Genomic DNA, 20,661 nt, shown 5'->3' with positions numbered 1-20,661 from the left:
TTGCACTAGTTGTTGCATTTGGTTTGTTGTTTGGGGGTGCTTCAGTATTAGGCAGCCTTCTGCCCTCCCATGTTCATCTGAAAATATGTGTTCTCCCTGGAGTTGTTGTCCCCAGATGAGAGTTCCCTTGTGCTGCCTCAGTTGAATCTCCTTTACTTGACAGAGATGTGCCTGAGCAGCGGCCCTCCCCAGCCCTATCCCAAATCATACTTATTTTGCATAGGAGATACCATGGTCATGAAGATTGTTCTCCCAGGGTGAGGTTCATTCATTGCATTCTGGGTATGCTGACCCCTGTGATTTCCCCAAATGTGGGAAACTCGACTGCATTATTTGTGGTAGTGGGGGACTGTGTTTGTGCTTTCCTCTGGTCAGCTCTGGTAAAAGTCAGATTTATTTGTCTCAGATTTTCCTCTAGCCTTGTTCTTCTTTCGAGAGTTCCCTTGTGCTGCCTCAGTTGGATCTCCTTCACTTGACAGGGGGGTGCCCGAGCAGCGACCCTCCCCAGCTCTAGCCCAACTACTACTTACCTGCCAGGTGAGATACTATGATCATGAAGGTGCTTCTCCCAGGGCAAGGCTCACCCATTGCACTCTGGGTGTGCTGCTCCTGTGATTTCCCCAAATGTGGGAAACTTGACTGCATAATTTGTGTTTCCCCTGGTCGGCTCTCGTATAATTCAGATCTCTTTGTCTCAGGTCTCTCTCCAGCCTAGTTTGCTGTCTGTTTCCACTTATCTTTTCTTGAGCTGCTCCCTTCTATGCCCTTGCGCACTATCCTGACTTCTCCCGTCTGCTTACTTTGTGCCTTCCAACGCACAATGCAAACTACAGGTAGTGCTGCAGGGCCCACGCCCTTTTACTTGCCTTACAGAGTAGCTCTGGAGCTGTTACAGTGCCCAGCTGCTGCAAGAAATCAGCTTGAATGCTTCAGGGGCTAGGGCATAGCCAACATGAGCCCCACACCGAAGGAGGGTGGAGGTGTTTAATGCGAGCTAGGGGTCATCCAAGCGCCGCAAAAGGCCGCCATGCCCTGCACGCCCCTTTTCTCTTTTCATATGCAGACGAGGGTTGAAGCCAACTTTGACCCACTGCTTGGATGACATCACCATATGCAAATCCATCTGCTGCAGGACTTCCCCCAGGAATGCTTGCACTAGTTGTTGCATTTGGTTTGTTGTTTGGGGGTGCTTCAGTATTAAGCAGCCTTCTGCCCTCCCATGTTCATCTGAAAATATGTGTTCTCCCTGCAGTTGTTGTCCCCAGATGAGAGTTCCCCTGTGCTGCCTCAGTTGAATCTCCTTTACTTGACAGAGATGTGCCAGAGCAGCGGCCCTCCCCCGCCCTATCCCAAATCATACTTATTTTGCATAGGAGATACCATGGTCATGAAGATTGATCTCCCAGGGTGAGGTTCATTCATTGCATTCTGGGTATGCTGACCCCTATAATTTCCCCAAATGTGGGAAAGTCGACTGCATTATTTGTGGTAGTTGAGGACTGTGTTTGTGCTTTCCTCTGGTCAGCTCTGGTAAAAGTCAGATTTCTTTGTCTTAGATCTTCCTCTAGCCTTGTTCTTCTTTCGAGAGTTCCCTTGTGCTGCCTCAGTTGGATCTCCTTCACTTGACAGGGGGGTGCCCGAGCAGCGACCCTCCCCAGCTCTAGCCCAACTCCTACTTACCTGCCAGGTGAGATACTATGATCCTGAAGGTGCTTCTCCCAGGGCAAGGCTCACCCATTGCACTCTGGGTGTGCTGCTCATGTGATTTCCCCAAATGTGGGAAACTTGACTGCATAATTTGTGTTTCCCCTGGTCGGCTCTCGTATAATTCAGATCTCTTTGTCTCAGGTCTCTCTCCAGCCTAGTTTGCTGTCTGTTTCCACTTCTCTTTTCTTGAGCCGCTCCCTTCTATGCCCTTGCGCACTATCCTGACTTCTCCCGTCTGCTTACTTTGTGCCTTCCAATGCACAATGCAAACTACAGGTAGTGCTGCAGGGCCAACGCCCTTTTACTTGCCTTACAGAGTAGCTCTGGAGCTGTTACAGTGCCCAGCTGCTGCAAGAAATCAGCTTGAATGCTTCAGGGGCTGGGGCATAGCCAACATGAGCCCCACACACCGAAGGAGGGTGGAGGTGTTTAATGCGAACTAGGGGTCATCCAAGTGCCGCAAAAGGCTGCCATGCCCTGCACACCCCTTTTCTCTTTTCATATGCAGACGAGGGTTGAGGCCAACTTTGACCCACTGCTTGGATGACATCACCATATGCAAATCCATCTGCTGCAGGCCTTCCCCCAGGAATGCTTGCACTAGTTGTTGCATTTGGTTTGTTGTTTGGGGGTGCTTCAGTATTAGGCAGCCTTCTGCCCTCCCATGTTCATCTGAAAATATGTGTTCTCCCTGGAGTTGTTGTCCCCAGATGAGAGTTCCCTTGTGCTGCCTCAGTTGAATCTCCTTTACTTGACAGAGATGTGCCTGAGCAGCGGCCCTCCCCAGCCCTATCCCAAATCATACTTATTTTGCATAGGAGATACCATGGTCATGAAGATTGTTCTCCCAGGGTGAGGTTCATTCATTGCATTCTGGGTATGCTGACCCCTGTGATTTCCCCAAATGTGGGAAACTCGACTGCATTATTTGTGGTAGTGGGGGACTGTGTTTGTTCTTTCCTCTGGTCAGCTCTGGTAAAAGTCAGATTTATTTGTCTCAGATCTTCTTCTAGCCTTGTTCTTCTTTCGAGAGTTTCCTTGTGCTGCCTCGGTTGGATCTCCTTCACTTGACAGGGGGGTGCCCGAGCAGCGACCCTCCCCAGCTCTAGCCCAACTCCTACCTACCTGCCGGGTGAGATACTATGATCATGAAGGTGCTTCTCCCAGGGCAAGGCTCACCCATTGCACTCTGGGTGTGCTGCTCCTGTGATTTCCCCAAATGTGGGAAACTTGACTGCATAATTTGTGTTTCCCCTGGTCGGCTCTCGTTTAATTCAGATCTCTTTGTCTCAGGTCTCTCTCCTGCCTAGTTTGCTGTCTGTTTCCACTTCTCTTTTCTTGAGCCGCTCCCTTCTATGCCCTTGCGCACTATCCTGACTTCTCCCGTCTGCTTACTTTGTGCCTTCCAACGCACAATGCAAACTACAGGTAGTGCTGCAGGGCCCACGCCCTTTTACTTGCCTTACAGAGTAGCTCTGGAGCTGTTACAGTGCCCAGCTGCTGCAAGAAATCAGCTTGAATGCTTCAGGGGCTAGGGCATAGCCAACATGAGCCCCACACCGAAGGAGGGTGGAGGTGTTTAATGCGAGCTAGGGGTCATCCAAGCGCCGCAAAAGGCCGCCATGCCCTGCACGCCCCTTTTCTCTTTTCATATGCAGACGAGGGTTGAAGCCAACTTTGACCCACTGCTTGGATGACATCACCATATGCAAATCCATCTGCTGCAGGCCTTCCCCTAGGAATGCTTGCACTAGTTGTTGCATTTGGTTTGTTGTTTGGGGGTGCTTCAGTATTAGGCAGCCTTCTGCCCTCCCATGTTCATCTGAAAATATGTGTTCTCCCTGGAGTTGTTGTCCCCAGATGAGAGTTCCCTTGTGCTGCCTCAGTTGAATCTCCTTTACTTGACAGAGATGTGCCTGAGCAGCGGCCCTCCCCAGCCCTATCCCAAATCATACTTATTTTGCATAGGAGATACCATGGTCATGAAGATTGTTCTCCCAGGGTGAGGTTCATTCATTGCATTCTGGGTATGCTGACCCATATGATTTCCCCAAATGTGGGAAACTCGACTGCATTATTGACCATGGTATCTCCTATGCAAAATAAGTATGATTTGGGATAGGGCTGGGGAGGGCCGCTGCTCAGGCATATCTCTGTCAAGTAAAGGAGATTCAACTGAGGCAGCACAAGGGAACTCTCATCTGGGGACAACAACTGCAGGGAGAACACATATTTTCAAATGAACATGGGAGGGCAGAAGGCTGCCTAATACTGAAGCACCTCCAAACAACAAACCAAATGCAACAACTAGTACAAGCATTCCTGGGGGAAGGTCTGCAGAAGACGGATTTGCATACAGTGATGTCATCAAAGCAGTGGGCCAAAGTTGGGTGGAACCCTCATCTGCATATGAAAAGAGAAAAGGGGTATGCAGGGCATGGCGGCCTTTTGCGGCGCTTGGATGACCCCTAGTTCGCATTAAACACCCCCACCCTCCTTCGGTGTAGGGCTCATGTTGGCCATGCCCCAGCCCCTGAAGCATTCAAGCTGATTTCTTGCAGCAGCTTGGCACTGTAACAGCTCCAGAGCTGCTCTGTAAGGCAAGTAAAAGGGTGTGGGCCCTGCAGCACTGCCTGTAATTTGCATTGTGCATTGGAAGGCCCAAAGTAAGCAGACAGGAGGAGAAGTCAGGATAGTGCACAAGGGTATAGAAGGGAGGGGCTCAAAAAAAAAAGAAGTGGAAACAGACAGCAAACTAGGCTGGAGAGAGACCTGAGACAAAGAGATCTGAATTATATGAAAGCCGACCAGTGGAAACACAAATTATGCAGTTAAGTGTCCCACATTAGGGGAAATTGCAGGAGCAGCACACCCAGAGTGCAATGGGTGAGCCTTGCCCTGGGAGAAGTACCTTCCTGATCATAGTATCTCACCTGGCAGGTAAGTAGGAGTTGGGCTAGAGCTGGGGAGGGTCACTGCTCGGGCACCCCCCTGTCAAGTGAAGGAGATCCAACTGAGGCAGCACAAGGGAACTCTCGAAAGAAGAACAAGGCTAGAGGAAGATCTGAGACAAAGAAATCTGACTTTTACCAGAGCTGACCAGAGGAAAGCACAAACACAGTCCCCCACTACCACAAATAATGCAGTCAAGTTTCCCACATTTGGGGAAATCACAGGGGTCAGCATACCCAGAATGCAATGAATGAACCTCACCCTGGGAGAACAATCTTCATGACCATGGTATCTCCTATGCAAAATAAGTATGATTTGGGATAGGGCTGGGGAGGGCCGCTGCTCAGGCATATCTCTGTCAAGTAAAGGAGATTCAACTGAGGCAGCACAAGGGAACTCTCATCTGGGGACAACAACTGCAGGGAGAACACTTATTTTCAAATGAACATGGGAGAGCAGAAGGGTGCCTAATACTGAAGCACCCCCAAACAACAAACCAAATGCAACAACTAGTACAAGCATTCCTGGGGGAAGGTCTGCAGAAGACGGATTTGCATACAGTGATGTCATCCAAGCAGTGGGCCAAAGTTGGCTGAAACCCTCATCTGCATATGAAAAGAGAATAGGGGTATGCAGGGCATGGCGGCCTTTTGCGGCGCTTGGATGACCCTTTGTTCGCATTAAACACCCCCACCCTCCTTCGGTGTAGGGCTCATATTGGCAATGCCCCAGCCCCTGAAGCATTCAAGCTGATTTCTTGCAGCAGCTTGGCACTGTAACAGCTCCAGAGCTGCTCTGTAAGGCAAGTAAAAGGGTGTGGGCCCTGCAGCACTGCCTGTAATTTGCATTGTGCATTGGAAGGCCCAAAGTAAGCAGACAGGAGGAGAAGTCAGGATAGCGCACAAGGGTATAGAAGGGAGGGGCTAAAAAAAAAAGAAGTGGAAACAGACAGCAAACTAGGCTGGAGAGAGACCTGAGACAAAGAGATCTGAATTATATGAAAGCCGACCAGTGGAAATACAAATTATGCAGTCAAGTTTCCCACATTTGGGGAAATCACAGGGGCAGCACACCCAGAGTGCAATGGGTGAGCCTTGCCCTGGGAGAAGCACCTTCATGATCATAGTATCTCACCTGGAAGGTAAGTAGGAGTTGGGCTAGAGCTGGGGAGGGTCGCTGCTCAAGCACCCCCCTGTCAAGTGAAGGAGATCCAACTGAGGCAGCACAAGGGAACTCTCGAAAGAAGAACAAGGCTAGAGGAAGATCTGAGACAAAGAAATCTGACTTTTACCAGAGCTGACCAGAGGAAAACACAAACACAGTCCCCCACTACCACAAATAATGCAGTCGAGTTTCCCACATTTGGGGAAATCACAGGGGTCAGCATACCCAGAATGCAATGAATGAACCTCACCCTGGGAGAACAATCTTCATGACCATGGTATCTCCTATGCAAAATAAGTATGATTTGGGATAGGGCTGGGGAGGGCCGCTGCTCAGGAACATCTCTGTCAAGTAAAGGAGATTCAACAGAGGCAGCACAAGGGAACTCTCATCTGGGGACAACAACTGCAGGGAGAACACATATTTTCAAATGAACATGGGAGGGCAGAAGGCTGCCTAATACTGAAGCACCCCCAAACAACAAACCAAATGCAACAACTAGTACAAGCATTCCTGGGGGAAGGTCTGCAGAAGACGGATTTGCATACAGTGATGTCATCCAAGCAGTGGGCCAAAGTTGGCTGGAACCCTCATCTGCATATGAAAAGAGAAAAGGGGTATGCAGGGCATGGCGGCCTTTTGCGGTGCTTGGATGACCCTTAGTTCGCATTAAACACCTCCACCCTCCTTCGGTGTGGGGCTATGCCCCAGCCCCTGAAGCATTCAAGCTGATTTCTTGCAGCAGCTGGGCACTGTAACAGCTCCAGAGCTGCTCTGTAAGGCAAGTTAAAGGGTGTGGGCCCTGCAGCACTACCTGTAGTTTGCATTGTGCGTTGGAAGGCACAAAGTAAGCAGACGGGAGAAGTCAGGATAGTGCGCAAGGGCATAGAAGGGAGCAACTCAAGAAAAGAGAAGTGGAAACAGACAGCAAACTAGGCTGGAGAGAGACCTGAGACAAAGAGATCTGAATTATACGAGAGCCGACCAGGGGAAACACAAATTATGCAGTCAAGTGTCCAACATTTGGGGAAACCGCAGGAGCAGCACACCCAGAGTGCAATGGGTGAGCCTTGCCCTGGGAGAAGCACCTTCATGATCATAGTATCTCACCTGGCAGGTAAGTAGGAGTTGGGCTAGAGCTGGGGAGGGTCGCTGCTCAGGCACCCCCCTGTCAAGTGAAGGATATCCAACTGAGGCAGCACATGGAAACTCTCGAAAGAAGAACAAGGCTAGAGGAAGATCTGAGACAAATAAATCTGACTTTTACCAGAGCTGACCAGAGGAAAGCACAAACACAGTCCCCCACTACCACAAATAATGCAGTCGAGTTTCCCACATTTGGGGAAATCACAGGGGTCAGCATACCCAGAATGCAATGAATGAACCTCACCCTGGGAGAACAATCTTCATGACCATGGTATCTCCTATGCAAAATAAGTATGATTTGGGATAGGGCTGGGGAGGGCCGCTGCTCAGGCACATCTCTGTCAAGAATTTATAAAATCTATACATATATATAACCAAATGTCAATATATATATAGAACCCAGCGCTCCTATCAAAACTTATCTATTTCACCAATTTGTTGCTTATTTAATCTTTATACATCTATTAATTTTCACCATATATTATAAAATGCTGCTCCCATAGGTAGTACTGTTCTACCAATAATAAACCAAATTTTAAAGATAATCACATTTGTTATAAAGGGAGCGCAAAAAAAAAAATATACAAGCTCTTTATTTTAAAAAAATATATATAGACAGAAGAAACCCACATTCAATAAAATACAATGGAGTCAACATATATAGGCACCACTATCCATATCTAAATGTAATCAGGATCTATTTCATATTGCCCTTGATGACAACGGAATGTTTATTAAAGTGTCCAAAAAATCCTCCTGGATACAGCTGTTGTAATTTATTCGTTACTTTCCAATTGTAATTGATACATTAAATTCCTTCTTGTGGATGAACAGCAACAGTTGTAACCAACGCCTCTTATTTACTGCAGTTAAAGTTCATATGTAACTCACGTGAGTAATGAAAGAAAACAGGGGGAGAGCGCTGTGATGGTTGGTGAAACACAGCGGTATGCTACGACCCCCGTTAACCGTGGCTGGATAATATTGGCACTCGCGGTCGGGATATTTCTCCCTGCCGTGGGGTAGAGACCTCCTTTTGCTCGGTCTCAAATTGCTTTTTCCCCTTCACCGCTGTCTTTACATCAGACGTCCGCCGTGATGTAGCTCGTTCATGAACGGGCTTATATCTCAGCAATCAGAGTGTCCTGTAATCACCTTTCTTACGCGTTTCTCCGCTGTTATCCAAGAGCGGTTTCGTCAGAGGATACATCAGCAGCCTAGCAGGCTCTTTTTAAAATGCACCGGACCAATAGCATTACTAATTAGTTGATTGGATACATACATGAACTAATTGGATGCATACATGTAATGACTCACATATGGAACAATTTTCTAATTGCAATTGCACATATAAAGGCATTTCATAATATAAAAATAAGCAACATGGTGATTAAAAATAATAATAAAATAAGCAACAAGGTGGTTTAAAAAATAACAGAAAATATATAATCTATATACAGATTAACCTATAATCTTTCAATCAATACCTCATATCTATAATCACATATACATAATTCAGAGACTCAGCACTAAGGATCCCCATTTACTTATATAAAACTGTCAAAGTCAGAAAAATATCACTATGCACACTGCCATATCTGCACCTCATGCGAGCTCACGCTGCGCGTGCAAGAGCTCTCCCGTTCGTGCGCATACTCGCAGTCGCGTGCACCCGCAGGCGCACGATATGCGGATTTACGGTAGAGTTTGTATGCGTCTAGCGGGCGACTCAATCGATATATATTTTAACCATATAATGTATTTTGTAGATTATGGTCCCTTTGATAGAATCTGAAAGTTTAGTTAATATAGCATGTTCATGGACAGAGAGATCCCTCTTTGTTTGATACGAAGGGTCAGACATGAGTCATACAGTGGTGTTTAGTATCCATCGGAAGAGTATTTAATTAGCAATATTCCGGTGTTGGTTTGAAGCAGATTAATCGCTCGTGCGAATAGTTATGGACATAAGAAGTTTATGTACTTTTACTATTATTTGCACTTACTTATCCATGCGGCGGGAAACCTAGTTTCCCACCCACCTGAGCAGTTGGAAATAGTCACAGCCCACCTGTATGAATCAACCTATAACCTTTTGTTATAATGCGAAGACGAATTCCTGTGTCCAATGAACAATGAGATTGTAGGGACCATTGAATTGTATTGTGTGTGTGGGGCATAAATAGACAAGCCGATCATATCCAGCTCTCACTCTTCAACGGTTCTCATTGCTGATAATCGGGAGCTGGATATCCAGAGGCGCATGCGATCGTTCCCCTTGGGCGTAAGTTTTTCTCCGCAATCATATTGTCTTTATTGGTATTGTGGGCCATATCTCTCTCTCTCTCTCCTCTCCTCTTTCTCTCATTTTTTTCCTTAAACGTACTTGTATTGTATTGTATTTCCTGTGTAGTTATCTGGTTAGTTAGTCTATGTTATATTGGTAGTGTATGACTTGTATTGTATTATTCTTTTGCAAGTATAACATTCATATAAGGCGTTAGACCCTAAGCCCGGCATTTGTGTATTTCTTATGGTGTTAAGTATTCTCAGGTCTGTCGGAGACGCTCGAACAGCTTTAAGTTAATAAGGTTACATTGTGTTGCATCTACACCCCACCATTACACTAAGGTTTTTCCTGTATAATACATTGTTCATGGTTTACATGTAAAGGTTTAACATTGTGAGCGTCTGCGCCGCTGGTGATCTCCTCGTGGTACCGAGCGTACGCTACGCTAAGCGATTGTTACGCAACGTGCGTACCCTTACGGTACTCCAGACGTCAATAGCGTACAGTGTTCTTAGGCCTCTTAAAGGGTTTTAAGTAAGATAAATATTTAGCTTTATCAATTGGCGGCTCGTCCGTCCTTCACATATCTGCACTAGGTAATTTCAGCAGACATTATCCATCAGCAAAGGGCGGGAGGTCATATTCCTCGTAGTGCTGTTTGGATAAGCGTCTGCTTCGCTTAGTAAAGGGTGCTGAGGGAATCCGGAACCGGAGGTAAGAACAACACGCTAGTGTCTTTTAAAACTGTTTATTTCTGTCTTGCGTACGCACGCACATATCTGCATTTCTTTTCATTTTCGTGTATTTTCATATATCACTCTTCTGTTTGCCATTTTATAATTGATAAACGTGCTAAGAGAGATTTGCCGCTATTTCATAGTTAAAGAGTAAAAGTAATACATAAAGGTGTAAATTGAAAAGCACGCACGCAGCTCTACCTAAAGATACAAGGAGAGATTGGTGTGGTGTTCGGTAGATGATCGAGGATCATCTACATTGATAAACGTGTAAAATTGTGTTACGGTGGATATTTGCTTTGTGTACACGTGTCTCTAACAAAGGGTGAGACTCGCGTACGCAACTCAAAGGCCGACGCACGCAGCGTATATTACGCAACGGAGCGTCCGGGTACGCCCACGTAACTCAAATCACACGCTAGTGTTATTGTAACAGGCGAAAAGGTGGCAACGCGATAAATAGCGCAAATCTATTTTAGTGTCCGAAATTTAGATTAACAGATCCTTCTCCAAATTTACAACACATCTGGTCTAAAGGAAAGAAAATTTCTGCGCAGAAATAGAAATAGAAACAAAAGTGTACATGTGGTGAGTGAGTGTTTGCATATATAAGTTTATACAATTTTTTGAGGTTGAACCACAAGAAGTCGAGTTCTCGCAGGGTACATACATGTAAGTGACGTGCATGGTGGCAAGGGAGGCATCCTTTGTTAAACATAAAATCTGAGCATTAGAGTATAGCAGACCAGGAGGTCTATTGTAGCACAGACCAGGAGGTCCGGAATTGACCAGGAGGTCCAGGTACAGCAGACAAGGAAGTCCGCTATAAATAGAGAAAAGAGCACAACCCAGGGGGTTGGTGCAGAACCCATATAGGCCATTAAAGCTCATGCTGAAGGAATTCGCAGCCGCAATTTTCGATTCCACTGGTCGCTCTGCACATAAGATTAGTTGCTTATGTGCAGACTGATTGTACCGCACGTAATTGTGTGCATTAGTTAATCTGACCAGTACCATTTGTGTACGAAACGGGTCATAAACACTATTTGTACATTCTGACGTGATTTGTGTAATTTTTTATTTTCTGAAGGGAAGTTCGCTGGTCACTCAGGAATTATCCAACAACCAACAGTTACTGGAAAGGGTTAATGCTCTGCGGATCACACTCACATGTTCCAGTAAACGAAGGTTCATAGGGGCCCTGGGTCGAGTACGCCAGCACTAGGGCAGTGTGTAGGTCGTATTGGTCGGCGTGGGCGAGTGAGTGGGGTACTCGGTAAACCGCCACCGTCAGCCTATCTTGAACATTTTGGTTTTTGTAAGGGTTCGCTGAAGACCCTGATTGAAGGTCAGAGGTGGTGAAAGCAACACCTACAGGTATGGGGGCCAATTGTTCAGGTAGGGGGCGATCAACCTCGGTTCGGGTTGATTCAGTAAACCGACCAATCGGGTCGGCAAGGTACGTAATGTGTGAAAAATACGGTTCACACACAGAGGTTTTATGTGATGAATGGGAGAGAATGACGGTACATGACGGGGAGAAGTTCCCAAGAGTAGGCAGCTTTAGCCCAGAAGTGTTACAAAATCTAAGGAGGAGGATATGTCTCATTAAATCAACAAAGAGACGGATTAAACATTATGATTATTTGCAGTTATGGCAACAGGAGGGTGAAATACAGAGAGGATTGGCTCAGGCGGCGGGATCTAACCCTATCAGGAAACTGATAGCCACGGCACCGCCGCCACCATACATATCAGGAGAGAAATCGGTTGCGGAGAATGACGCATTAGGGTGTAACAAACAAACACTTAGCAACTGTGTAAATGTTAATAAGTTAACCAATGCAAGTATTAACCCGTGCAAGTTGTACCCTGTTTTGAACTTTCCCCAGGAGTGTGATCAAGAGGACGAATCGGCAACAATATCGGCGCTCTCTCTAGCAGCCACCATATCAGAAACAACAGTAGGCACGGCCCAACCCTTAAGATTAGTAACAAAGGCCCCTAGCGGAGGGACAGGTGAGGTCGTATCAACAGGTAAGTACGGCACCATACACTATGCTGAAACCATTTCACCACAGGCTGTAGAATCTACACAGAATGATGTTATTAAACTTGCTCCCGTTAGGGTAATAGCAGTTCCAAATGGGAAAACGGACACTACAGGAGTCACTCCTATCAGGAACATTGCCATGTACAGCCCGTTTTCCCGAATGGAATTAAGAACCATAGTGTCTGAATTCCCTGACCCTAGGAAAGACTTAGTTGCTAGCCAGAAATACATCAGAGACCTAGGGAACACTTTAGAGCCCAATAACAAAGACTGGCAGGTATTGCTGAGGGCTTGTTTACCCTCCAATGTCGACTCGGCTCAATTTTTAGCTGACTGTGGATTGGATCAGGATGTACCTCTTACAGATGTGTACAACAAAGACAATGTAAAAAGGATAAGTTTACAGTTAAAGGAGTATTTTCCAGCTGTAGTTAAATGGAACAAGATTTTCTCCATTAAACAAAAGGAGTCAGAAACAGCTGCAGAGTATTTTCACAGGGCATTACTAGATATGGCAAAATACACAGGCATAGAGGACATTAAAACAAACATAAACCATCGAGAAGTAGCAGTATCTGTACTAATGGATGGTTTAAAAGAGGCATTAAAGACAAGGGTACAGACCACGCAACCATGTTGGCGAGGTCTGTCGGTGGCTACTTTGAGAGAGGCAGCTGTGGATCACGATCGGAATATCACCAGACACAGGGAATTACAAGGTGATAAGTTAATGGCCGTAAGTATACAGGCCCTGACCACAAGGCAGCCTTTGTATAAATCACCAAACCCTGTGGGTAAGTCGAATGTGGTAACCTGTTATTTCTGTCATAGAGAGGGACACTTTGCACGAGACTGTAAATCGAGAAACATACAAAAGTCTTATCAACGCCCTAGACAACGACACGACACACGACATTGGGAGCAGGGTCCGCAGAAACGGAGTTATGAGCCACATGCAGGGGAAACAAAAAGATACCCCCCGAACAGAGACTGGCAAGCCTCTGGCAGTTCCCAGTTAACCCCTTCACAAGTAGTTGCTGCCAGCGGGATTCAGGGAGGTCACCATACCCAATAGGGGTGTGGCCATACCTGTAATCTGCAGCCAGTAAAATTGATTGCAAGTCTTGGTAGTGAACCCGAAATTGCAATTGATGTAGCTGGTAAAACATTAAACTTTCTTGTAGATACGGGGGCGGCCAAATCAGTGATAAATTCGACAGTGGGCATGAGAACCACTGGTAAGACAATTCCAGCCATGGGAGTAACGGGAGTAGTCCAGCATTACCCTGCTAGCAAACCAGCCGAGATTACAATAGGGCCTTTACATACCAAGCATTCCTTTTTGCTGGCTGCATCGGCACCGACAAATCTCTTGGGAAGAGACTTATTGTGTAAAATGGGGTGCGTCATTTATTGTACTCCTGAAGGTGTATTCTTGGACATACCTGAGAATCACGCTCAGGAAGTGCGAGACATGTTAGACTCCCCATCAAAATTAATGTCACATACCATTATGACAAATAGGACTCCATCCCAAGTAGAAGAAATGACATCCCAGATACCAGAGTCACTGTGGACTAAAGACGGACAAGACACTAGATTGATGGCAAACGTAGCTCCAGTAGTTGTGCAAGTAAAAAATGGTAGGATAGCTCCAAAAATCCCACAATACCCTCTGAAGCCAGAGGTGGAGTTAGGAGTATACCCAGTAATAGAGCGCTTGCTACAACAGGGCATCCTGGTAAGAACATCCAGCACAGCCAATAGTCCCATCTTCCCTGTGAAAAAGAGTGGGGGGAGGGGTTACCGGCTAGTGCAGGATTTAAGGGGGATTAACAAAATAGTTGAGAGTCAGTTCCCCGTAGTGCCAAATCCAGCTGTCATCCTTATGCAAATCCCTCCCACTGCGAAATTTTTCACTGTTATTGACCTCTGCTCCGCTTTCTTTTCGGTACCTCTGCACCCTGACAGCCAATATTTGTTTGCATTTACATACAGAGGAGTCCAATACACATGGACTCGATTACCACAAGGTTTCATAGACAGTCCAAGTATATTTTCCCAGGCTTTGCATGATTGTTTACAGTCTTTCCAACCAGAGAGTGGATCAATATTGATACAGTACGTGGATGATTTACTACTGTGTTCAGATTCATTGGAAGCATCCCTGAAGGATACGAAACAGCTCCTGTTTCATCTTTCAGACACAGGACACAAGGTTTCCAAAGACAAGTTGCAATTATGCCAAACTAAAGTAAAATATTTGGGACACTGTCTAACACAAGGACTGAGACACCTGACCGCTGATAGAATTCAAGCAATTAGAGACATGACTCTGACTCAAACCCAGCAACAGATCAGAATGTTTTTAGGAATGTGTGGGTATTGCCGTAACTGGATCCCAGGATTTTCCATTCTAGCATTACCTTTGCAGGAGATGGTCTCCTCAAACAAGCCTGATCGGATTTCGCACACAGACGAGTCCGAGATGGCATTTGAGAAACTTAAACAGTGCCTAACGCAGGCACCAGCATTTGGTATGCCAGACTATGGGAAACCCTTTGAGCTGTACGGAACAGAAAGTGCTGGTTGCGCAGCAGGCGTCCTAACCCAAAAGCACGGTGATGCCAGCAGGCCGGTAGCATACTACAGCGCTCAGCTAGATACGGTAGCGCGATCCCTCCCCACATGCTTGCGAAGCGTTGCTGCGATAGCATTGCTAGTAACGAAAAGCGAAGATGTAGTGCTAGGTCACAACCTCACAATTCATACACCACATGCAGTGTCAGCCTTGCTAAATTCTGCCCAAACCAGACACGTCTCATCAGCGCGGTTTACAAGATGGGAATTGGCACTAATGGCCCCCGTAAACATCACCATAAGGAGATGCAGTGCATTAAATCCTGCAACATATCTCCCAGGTGTGCCTGGACAGGCACAAAGGGTGGAGGATGAGAGTGGTGGGGAAGGAGAATTTAATACAAAGGAGGACACACATGATTGTATGGAATATTTGACCCAAAATTTTACCGCAAGGCCTGACATCAGTGACAACCCACTGGAAGATGTAGATCTTACCTTCTACACGGATGGTAGTTGTCACAGACAGTCGGACTCGGGAGACTTGTGTACTGGATACGCAGTCGTAGATGATCAAGGCACCATAGAAGCAGAACCGCTAGGCCCACCTCACTCAGCCCAGGTTGCTGAACTGGTCGCCCTAACCAGAGCATGTGAATTGGCTAAGGGCAAATCAGCCAATATCTACACCGACTCTAGATACGCATTCGGGGTAGTCCATGATTTCGGAGCCCTATGGCGCCTCAGAAATTTCATGACGGCAGCTGGTACACCGGTAGCGCATGCAGCTCACATCAAAAGGCTTCTAGCAGCGATACAGGAACCCGACAGAGTGGCTGTTATCAAGTGTAAAGCACACACATATAGCCAGGACCCAGTATCACTTGGTAACAGCCGAGCAGACGAAGCTGCTAAGTTAGCAGCTGGTACCCCCAGACAGACAGACACCACACAACTGATGGTATTTAATACCATCAACACACAGAAGTTGTGTGAGATGCAAAATTTGTGTTCCACACAGGAAAAGGCAGTCTGGAAGGCAAAAGGATATGGCCAGGAGTCCTCAGGACTCTGGACGGATGGACAGGGTAAACCAGTGGCCCCCAGAGCATATCTTCCATGTTTAGCTGAGGCAGCACACGGGCTGACTCATCTGGGCAAGGAGGGAATGTGCAAGTTGGTAAGAGCATATTGGTGCGCCCCAGGATTTTCATCTCATGCAGGTAAGAGAGCAATGTCATGCCTTACCTGTTTGAGGAAGAACATCGGAAAGGCAATACCAACAGAACCATCTCATATCCCACCTACAGGCGGCCCTTTTCAGGTAATACAGATTGACTTTATTCAATTACCCCCTTGTCGAAATTTGAAATATGTACTTGTTTGTATAGATGTATTCTCAAATTGGGTTGAAGCATTTCTTGCGGCCACAAATACCACTATGTTTACTGCTAAGAAAATTGTGCAGGAATTTGTGTGTAGATATGGTATCCCTAGAATAATCGAAAGTGATAGGGGTACCCATTTTACAGGTGATGTCTTTCAAGGAATGTGTAAGTTGATGGGAATTGATAGTAAGCTGCACACTCCATACCGTCCACAGGCGAGTGCGAAGGTGGAAAGAGTGAACAGCACTATTAAAAATAAACTGAGCAAAGTTATGGCAGAAACAGGATTGGCATGGCCAGAAGCTTTACCCATAGTACTGTACAGCATCAGAACCACTCCCAGGTCCCCTCTTAATCTGTCTCCCTTTGAAATCTTGTTTGGTCGACAACCGCATGTTATGATTAACCCTCAGGATGATTTGAAGTGTAACAATGAAGTGACTGTAAAGTACCTGATTAACATGAGTAAACAGCTAAGGAATCAAAATGATAATTTGAAGTTATTGATTCCTGATTTACCAGATAGTAATTGTCATGACATTGAACCTGGGGATTATGTAATGATACGGAATTTTCTACGCTCAGGTTGCCTTATTGACAGATGGTCAGACCAAGTCTTATTGACTAGCACTACAGCATTGAAGGTTGTCCAGAGAGAGACTTGGGTTCATTCGTCCCATTGTAAGAAGGTTGCTGATCCAGAGAGGTCCCGTGATAAGGAACAGATGGTAGAGGAAGTTGTATCACTGGAGTGTCTGTTCCAGGAGGACTGAGGCGGCACCTGAGCATTGAAAATCACAAGATCAAAAGCAGTTGTCGATTCCCTGTTCCCTTTTATTGTTTTTCTCCACTTCCCATCCCCTCTCCCTCAAATTATTTTTTCCCCCTTCTCATTCTTCTTCGTTTCCTCCTATAAGATGGACTTGCCCCAAGAGACTGTGATCCGGATTTTCCTGTTGACCATGATGTTGACCAGAGCAGTCTGTTCCGGCGAGAGTACCATGGAGGTCGAGAAAGGTTCTGGAATGGGTTCTGATGACAAAGATGGAGGCGTAGTTTTCCAAGAACAACTTAACCAACAAGTAAAGGCGAGTATCAGAAAACGATCCGATAGCATTGACAATAGAAGGAATTGTGAAGGATTGTTAGCTGAAGAAAACTGTATCTGTAGGCTCTGTGACAATGTAGTTGAGGATGGGTGCATCAAGAAATGCCAATCCAGTTTTAATATCCACATGGACCGGCAGCCCTTGAGTGACTATCACTCCTTAGTGGGTAGTGTGTTAAATCAAACAGATTGTTGGGTATGCTCTCAAGTACCTCAAGGTCATAGCAAATCAGGACTAGTACCATTTCCTTTAATGGTAGGGGAGGTACTTGAGCTAAAGGGTGGGGGACCGGTGGACAGGAGGTTTAATATCTCCAGTCCTCCTAGTTTGAAGCTCCACCAATATCATGTGGATAGATCCCTAATATGTTTTAACATTTCCAATCCCCGAAAGCCGGGAAATTGGGAAGTGTCATGGAGTAACCAAACCATGACCTTTTCATATAGAGCAGATAGAATGCCGACAGATACAGAGCTTATACGCCACATAGCCAGTAGAGAAAAATCTTTCCGATATAGGTATACCCTAGGAAGTAGGATTACGAGAGTTGGAGAGGTATCACCAGGATACTGTGCACATATCGTACAAACTGATACGTGTACCAGACAGATGGGAGAATTAGGGTTAGGAGATTTCACATGGAAGATGTGTAATATGGTTATGTCCTACTCCGTCCCATATGTTCTCCCCGATGATGCCTATTTCATATGCGGGAGGAAGGCGTATAAGTGGCTTGCCCCAAACTCTGAAGGATTGTGTTATATTGGAAAAGTACTGCCTGAAGTAATGACTGTATCACATGCCAAAATGAAAGATATACACCGTGGTGCCCAAGCTCCTTATACTCATACTCATTACGAGCACGTAGTTAAACGGCACCTGATAGAAAGAACAGAGCATCCGGCCTCTGACATGATCCATGAATCCACCGGGATTCAGGTTCTACTCGCGTTAGACATCACTCGCACCGCCAGAGGAGTGTTGAATTATAAATACATATCTGCGCTTGCAAATTTGTTAGACAATATCACAGAAATGTATGATGACACTTTTAGGTATACTGGAAGAGAGCTTCAAGCTTATAAAACAGAACTGGTTCAGCATAGAATGGTTCTTAATTATCTCACAGCAGTAACAGGTGGATATTGTGTCACACTGGCAACGCAGTACGGCGTGAAATGCTGCACATATATAACGAATAGTACCGAGGATCCGGTCGAGGTCATAGACCAGAAGATGGACGATATTATCCAATTAAAGTGGGAATTTCGCAGGAGACATAATCTCACCCTTGCTGCTGTGGGTAATGAGCTGACTGGTTGGGTGTCATGGTTGAACCCGTGAAATTGGTTCTCTGGTTTAGGAGAATGGGCTCAAGGAGTCATAATGGATGTAGGGAAGTTTCTTCTATGTATCTTAGGTGTTGTCATAACGATTGGCTTGACATTTAGATGCGGTCAGGCTTTAATGAAGTGCAAACGTAGTACCAGGGTAATGAGTCTAAGGAGTGAGGAAATTGTAATTCCAATGGATTTGATTTATGACCCAACTGTAGAAACAATGATGTGATGAAAATGCGATTATACGGTCCGTTTCTTTCACCTGTTTTTCCGGTTTTTCCAAGGTAAAAAGACCCACTTTTTGACGAGGAATTTGATGACCCTGTATACAGACAACTGATGGATTAAAGAAGAAGTTTTGACAACCTTATACACAGATATTTGATGAACTATGCCATAGACCCCCAGTTTCCCTAGAAATTTTAAAATTACGCTAGCCCAACACTTTTGTAAGTCTATGGACATTGACAAAGCTTTTTGCCCACACCTTTTGACAAAAGCCCAAAGAAGACTGCATTCAACAGACACCGAACAAGACTTCAACCGACAAATGTTCATTAACCTGACATAGAATACCACTGCATTTACCATAATTGTGTCTTATCTTCATCTCTACAACCTTCAGGTAATTACACACATAGGGGTAAATTTACTAAGGTCCCGATTTTGACCAAGATGCCGTTTTTTTTATCAAAGTGCCATCTCGGTAATTTACTAAGCAATAATCACGGCAGTGATGAGGGCATTCGTAATTTTTTGGAAGTCCAACAAAAAAAATACAAATGAATACACCATCGGTCAAAACGCGGCTGTTTAAGTATGAATCTCGGTAATTTACTAAGAAGTGCAAAGCAAAAAAAAACAAACACTGCCGTGAAAAATTACAACTCGTAAAAAAGTGCTAAAAAAAAACCAGACCTGCTTTTTTAATCCGTGATTGTATAGGCATGCACGGATCCATGAGATCCGTGCATGTATATCAGTGGGAAGGGGTTGGAAAGTGGTTATTTTCTTTAAAAAAATTGCGTGGGGTCCCCCCTCCTAAGCATAACCAGCCTCGGGCTCTTTGAGCCGATCCTGGTTGCAGAAATATGGGGAAAAAATTGACAGGGGTTCCCCCATATTTAAGCAACCAGCATCGGGCTCTGCGCCTGGTCCTGGTTCCAAAAATACGGGGGACAAAAAGAGTAGGGGTCCCCCGTATTTTTAAAACCAGCACCGGGCTCCACTAGCTGGACAGATAATGCCACAGCCGGGGGTCACTTTGATATAGTGCCCTGCGGCCGTGGCATCAAAAATCTAACTAGTCACCCCTGGCCGGGGTACCCTGGGGGAGTGGGGACCCCTTCAATCAAGGGGTCCCCCCCCCAGCCACCCAAGGGCCAGGGGTGAAGCCCGAGGCTGTCCCCCCCATCCAATGGGCTGCGGATGGGGGGGCTGATAGCCTTTTGTGATAATGAAAATATATTGTTTTTAGTAGCAGTACTACAAGGCCCAGCAAGCCTCCCCCGCATGCTGGTACTTGGAGAACCACAAGTACCAGCATGCGGCGGAAAAACGGGCCCGCTGGTACCTGTAGTACTACTACTAAAAAAATACCCAAAAAAAGACAAGACACACACACCGTGAAAGTAAAGATTTATTACATACATGCACACAAACATACATACATACTTACCTTATGTTCACACGAGGGTCTGTCCTCTTCTCCAGTAGAATCCAAGGGGTACCTGTTGAATAAATTCTACTCACCAGATCCCGGGTCCCAGGGTCCTCGGGGCAACCATTTGTAATCCAGGTACTTGCATAAAATAACAAAACGGAAAGCCGAGCCACGAACTGAAAGGGGCCCCATGTTTTCACATGGGACTCCTTTCCCCGAATGCCAGAAACCCACTCTGACTTCTGTCTAAGTGGGTTTCTTCAGCCAATCAGGGAGCGCCACGTTGTAGCACCCTCCTGATCGGCTGTGTGCTCCTGTACTGAGTGACAGGCGGCACACGGCAGTGTTACAATGTAGCGCCTATGCGCTCCATTGTAACCAATGGTGGGAACTTTCTGCTCAGCGGTGACGTCACTTTAGGTCAACCGCAGGGCAGAAAGTTCCCACCATTGGTTACAATGTAGCGCATAGGCGCTACATTGTAACACTGCCGTGTGCCACCTGTCACTCAGTACAGGAGCACACAGCCGAT

The 20,661-nt window shown here is 46.0% G+C and overlaps 12 non-coding genes and 1 pseudogene across 12 annotated transcripts; 7 read left to right on the top strand and 6 right to left on the bottom strand.

Moving 5' to 3' along the window:
- Positions 1–206: 206 nt before the first annotated feature.
- LOC134985844 (U1 spliceosomal RNA) lies at positions 207–370 on the top strand. Its single transcript, XR_010191988.1, has one exon. It is a non-coding gene; the product is annotated as a U1 spliceosomal RNA (small nuclear RNA).
- Positions 371–522: 152 nt separating this feature from the next.
- On the top strand, positions 523–685 carry LOC134985740 (U1 spliceosomal RNA). Its single transcript, XR_010191901.1, has one exon. It is a non-coding gene; the product is annotated as a U1 spliceosomal RNA (small nuclear RNA).
- Positions 686–1,356: 671 nt separating this feature from the next.
- Positions 1,357–1,520, top strand: LOC134985701 (U1 spliceosomal RNA). The gene has a single exon (XR_010191869.1). It is a non-coding gene; the product is annotated as a U1 spliceosomal RNA (small nuclear RNA).
- Positions 1,521–1,672: 152 nt separating this feature from the next.
- Positions 1,673–1,835, top strand: LOC134985817 (U1 spliceosomal RNA). The gene has a single exon (XR_010191966.1). It is a non-coding gene; the product is annotated as a U1 spliceosomal RNA (small nuclear RNA).
- A 673-nt stretch (positions 1,836–2,508) lies between these two features.
- Positions 2,509–2,672, top strand: LOC134985867 (U1 spliceosomal RNA). The gene has a single exon (XR_010192009.1). It is a non-coding gene; the product is annotated as a U1 spliceosomal RNA (small nuclear RNA).
- A 152-nt stretch (positions 2,673–2,824) lies between these two features.
- Positions 2,825–2,987, top strand: LOC134985785 (U1 spliceosomal RNA). Its single transcript, XR_010191940.1, has one exon. It is a non-coding gene; the product is annotated as a U1 spliceosomal RNA (small nuclear RNA).
- A 671-nt stretch (positions 2,988–3,658) lies between these two features.
- On the top strand, positions 3,659–3,789 carry LOC134985833 (U1 spliceosomal RNA; annotated as a pseudogene).
- A 703-nt stretch (positions 3,790–4,492) lies between these two features.
- Positions 4,493–4,655, bottom strand: LOC134985778 (U1 spliceosomal RNA). The gene has a single exon (XR_010191935.1). It is a non-coding gene; the product is annotated as a U1 spliceosomal RNA (small nuclear RNA).
- A 152-nt stretch (positions 4,656–4,807) lies between these two features.
- On the bottom strand, positions 4,808–4,971 carry LOC134985643 (U1 spliceosomal RNA). Its single transcript, XR_010191815.1, has one exon. It is a non-coding gene; the product is annotated as a U1 spliceosomal RNA (small nuclear RNA).
- Positions 4,972–5,645: 674 nt separating this feature from the next.
- LOC134985795 (U1 spliceosomal RNA) lies at positions 5,646–5,808 on the bottom strand. The gene has a single exon (XR_010191948.1). It is a non-coding gene; the product is annotated as a U1 spliceosomal RNA (small nuclear RNA).
- A 152-nt stretch (positions 5,809–5,960) lies between these two features.
- LOC134985637 (U1 spliceosomal RNA) lies at positions 5,961–6,124 on the bottom strand. Its single transcript, XR_010191810.1, has one exon. It is a non-coding gene; the product is annotated as a U1 spliceosomal RNA (small nuclear RNA).
- Positions 6,125–6,785: 661 nt separating this feature from the next.
- On the bottom strand, positions 6,786–6,948 carry LOC134985804 (U1 spliceosomal RNA). The gene has a single exon (XR_010191956.1). It is a non-coding gene; the product is annotated as a U1 spliceosomal RNA (small nuclear RNA).
- Positions 6,949–7,100: 152 nt separating this feature from the next.
- Positions 7,101–7,264, bottom strand: LOC134985843 (U1 spliceosomal RNA). The gene has a single exon (XR_010191987.1). It is a non-coding gene; the product is annotated as a U1 spliceosomal RNA (small nuclear RNA).
- Positions 7,265–20,661: the final 13,397 nt, after the last annotated feature.

This window comes from Pseudophryne corroboree, assembly GCF_028390025.1.
Source record: "Pseudophryne corroboree isolate aPseCor3 chromosome 7 unlocalized genomic scaffold, aPseCor3.hap2 SUPER_7_unloc_1, whole genome shotgun sequence".
Lineage (NCBI taxonomy): Eukaryota > Metazoa > Chordata > Amphibia > Anura > Myobatrachidae > Pseudophryne > Pseudophryne corroboree.
This window is presented reverse-complemented; position numbering and strand designations above follow the sequence as displayed.